This window comes from Centrocercus urophasianus, unplaced genomic scaffold (genome assembly GCF_019232065.1).
Source record: "Centrocercus urophasianus isolate 14NV4802_14NV808 unplaced genomic scaffold, USGS_Curo_1.0 seq_17, whole genome shotgun sequence".
NCBI classification, from domain to species: Eukaryota; Metazoa; Chordata; class Aves; order Galliformes; family Phasianidae; genus Centrocercus; species Centrocercus urophasianus.
This window is the reverse complement of record NW_024884722.1, coordinates 2,126,519-2,130,681: the sequence shown is the minus strand read 5'-3', so window position 1 is coordinate 2,130,681 and position 4,163 is coordinate 2,126,519.

Here is a 4,163-nt window from a genome sequence, read left to right as displayed (position 1 = left end):
TGCACATAGTGTAAATCTCGCTGAGATGAGCCATTTACATACTTGGATTAAGCCATTTGGGTTAATTTCATTGGGGGAACTGCTTGCAAACTAAGTAGATCTCTTGAGCACCATGTTGGCTTGCTGAGCCATTTTTGTTAATGAAGTTTTTGTTTGTAGAGATTTGACTACAAGTCCAAGACAGAGTATTAAATACAAAAAATCAAATTGAAGTGTTAACTGCATAAACAAAGGCCAAAACCCAGACCTGAATGATTGATAATGCAAACTACTTTTAGATACTTACACTGTTGCAAATATACGTGTCTGCATCCAGCTCACCTACTTTTGAATTGAAGGCTGTTTCAAACCCCTGACAGTAATAAGAATTATACTGTAGTCCAGATGTTGGGCTTGGTTCTCCAGAGTGGTTCTAGGTTAGCATGTGAGGTCTGGTTTGCTTGTTTCTGCCAGTGGCTGCTCAGGAGGCCATGGCAGACACTGACTCAGTGGGTATTTTAATAAGTTGATTTTGCAGTGCAGAGCATGAAAGTATTTTTGTAAGAAGCTGAATAATGTAACTGGCTGGATAACTACAAATCCAAGAAAACTCTTCAGGCAACCAAGAGTTGTCCAAGAGCAAGCAATTACTGAGTCCCTTCAATATAGAAAGGTCTTGGGCAAAGATCAAGTCTAGATCATGGGCTCAACCACGATCACAGAACATCCTGAGTTGGAAGGGCCCCATATGGAGCATCGAGTCCAACTCCTGGCTCCACCTTCATTCTGGCTCATGTAACAGAAACTGGGACCCAGAATCACTGCACCTGTCTTTAGGACTGAGCTCTTACCATCATCCACTTCACCAAGGTGGGTGGTTTCCTCCTACACCTGCAGAGAATGGACAGGCTGGAGAGACCGAGTCAAGAGTAGAAATGGAAGAAGGTAAAATGTATCCCCACCCTCAATGGCTGGCACACAGCTGCCTGGCTGGGACAGAGGAAACCCACCTCCCACTGAGCTCAAAAGCTGAGGTATGATGGAGAGTTCAGTAAAAAGAGATCGTACGTTGGAGCAGTGGAAAGAAGTAAGCTATTCTTCCCCACAAGAACACTGCCTGGGCCTTTGCAAGGAAGCTGCCTTCTCTGGGCAGACTGCAGGTGTCAATCATGATACCTGAGGCAACAGCAGAGCACAACTGTTGGCACAAAATGCAGCTTTGCTGTCATTGTAGAGAAGCTCTGGCTTTCCTTCTGATTGTAATGGCATTTCAGGTGTCTTCCTTTTGTGTTAGGGCAGGATGGGAGCGCTGGAGAGTGTAGTAAGAAAGAAAAGGAGAGCCTATAGGTTAATGAAGCTTCAAATCCTTGTTACAGCCTCTGGCAGTGCATAGTTAAAATACTTCATCCATCCTTTGCAAGCAGAGCTCTGCTGGGCAGCACTTATTGCAAGGATCCTCAAGTCTTGACCTTCTGGCATTCCTCTGTGCTTCTGCTCCCTTCTATAATTTCCTGTGCTCCTTCACCTCTTCTCCAGACCCCAGTGACCTTTGTGATCTCTTTATTCTTTGTTTCACATCACTTCTCTTGCATTCATCACAGACTCCTGTAGGCAGAGAGGTACCTGAAGCATCCATCCATCGGCGAACGTTGTAATAGCTTTGGGGCTGTTCTGTTTTTTTGCCTGTCTGTAGAAAATGCAATCAGTACAGGTGTCAGACTTGCAGCAGTGCTGGATGTGTGGGAAGTGACACAGGAAGTGTTGTGCACACCCCAGTAGAAATGCAGTGAGATATGTATGTATATAAGTTTGGAATTCCAGGAAAATCCATCTTTAAAAAAAAAAAAAAATACGGCTGTGGGAGTTGCATGGCATTTATTAGTTCATCAACTTGTTGGTAATGTTCCTTCATGCTTCCTGTAGCATATTGTTCATAGTATCTTTGCCATATCCTGCCTGAAGACAGTGACTTCTTAGAAGTGGCTCTTGTTCTAATGGTGAGTCTCTCCCTGTGTGACCCCCTCTCTGCTAAGCACCTGCTGGGGGGCTTTGACTGCTCCCAGGGAAGAGATCACTGCTCCATCCTGACACTGACAAATGGAGCCCTTTCATTTGTTACACTTTCAAACTAAGGCTGGCCTGCCATTTTTATGAAGGAATGCACTGGCTTCAATATCCACCTCTAAAAAGGATTTGGGGCAGCAGTGGCCCTCTGGGCAAATTCCCTGCCATTGATCAGCAAAGCAGCTGACAGCACGGGAAGAAGAAGAAGAGGAGGAGGAGGAGGAGGAGGAGGAGGAGGACCCAAGCTGCACCACCCAGCCATGTGCAAAGACATGAGATGCAGCCCTTGTTTATTGCTGTGTCTTGGTTCAGTGTTCAATGGAAGAGAGTTCACAAATGCTCTGACAGTTGTAGATTGTTTTTGCCAGCTGTAGTAGAATTGGTTCCACAAAATATGTCTGGCTAAAAGGTGGCTTTACTTCCCAACTAGCAGGCAGCAGTTCAGTGCAGTTGTAGGTGTCTGCCATGGCTGGCACCTGCTGTCCTCTTGGAGAAAATTGGGCTCTTTCAATTACTTTGGTTACTTACATCTGTGCAATCAATTAAACAAAACTCCAGGGCTTATTCTTTCAAGCCCATTCTTTCAAGCCACAGAGTGTCACTTGCAGTAAGTAACAGCATCCTTCTTTCTGTATTGAGGATGAAGAGTGGTATCTATAGGAAAAAGTCAGCACCCAGTTCTCTCCTTTTTCTTACTAAAGGAGTTTTGAGTAACAAAAATTGCAGCCCAGTGCAGCTCTTTCATACCTCAGTTTCTTTAACACTCTGCTCCGATAAAGAACTGATTGATCCTCACATGTCCTTTCTTATCAGCCTTCCCTGGCACTGGTCGTGCTGCTCAGCCATGTGCTGCCTAAAAGCACTTTCAACCATCACAGAAAAACTTCCCAAGCCTAACCAAGAGCCTCTTTAGTTTCAATTATAGAAATAATTTCCAGATTGGAAATATTCACCCTCTGGCTGCAGCAAAATAATTTGAATGCACACCTGCTTGCAGGACCCTTTGATTTCTGTGGGCATATCTCATTCATTGTCTCATATTAAAGCTAGAGGCTCTATTACAATCCAATATACCATGCAACAGTATCTGCAGGGACTGTTGTGGTATTGGTAACAAGAGGCTGCAAACTGCATTTAAAACTTAACAGGTGTACACATTTAAGCTTTGTTTTGGATGACATCTTCTTGTGTTGTTATTTCTCTCTTCTTCCATGGTATACTCATTTGCAACCTGGTGTAGGGAACCTGCTTTGGCAGGGGGGTTGGACTCAATGATCTCTGGAGGTCCCTTCCAGCCCCTACAATTCTGTGATTTCTGTTGGAAGAATAGGTTGGAGCAGGTTGCCCAAGGAGGCTGTGGATGCCCCATCCCTGCAGGCATTCAAGGCCAGGCTGGATGTGGCTCTGGGCAGCCTGGGCTGCTGGTTGGTGACCTGCACACAGCAGGGGGTTGGAGCTGGGTGAGCATTGTGCTTCTTTGCAACCCAGGCCATTCTATGATTTTATGACTAAATGTGCCTTATTTTGAAGGAACTTGGGTCACTGGAGCATGGTGCCAGGAATGGGGGCAGCGGGGTGAGGGGAAGGATGGGGGTGAGTCACCTCCAAGACGCTATCAGGTACTAAAGGCTGATGCTCTGAAACGGGCCCCTAATGGTGTTCCCTTGCTCACAAAAGACAAATGAAGATGGATGAATATGTATTGTCAGTTTTCTTCTCATCAGCCTCTACAGCTATGTTGCAGGTAAAATGTCATGCCAGGAAAATGGTAATTTATGGCCTGAGCAACATTTATCAATTAAAGTGTTACTTGAGAGGTGTGTTTTGCCAGGCTGCTCTGCCTTGACTGATGTTACTGAGCAGCACTTTTATCCCTGTGCATGCTTAGTGTGGCTTCTGCTTTGTTCCCCCTTGCTGGCTGGGGGCTCGCTCACACCATCAGATGCAGCACATAACCCATCCCTAGAGGAGCTCAAGGCCAGGTTGGATGGGGCCCTGGGCAGCCTGGTCCAGTACTGGATATGATATCTACACAGAGGTGCCTAATGCTTAGTGTTTAGATGACTTTAATGTAGGAATTCGTTTAGTGCCTTCCCCCTTTCTCTTCCCCCCCCCCCCCC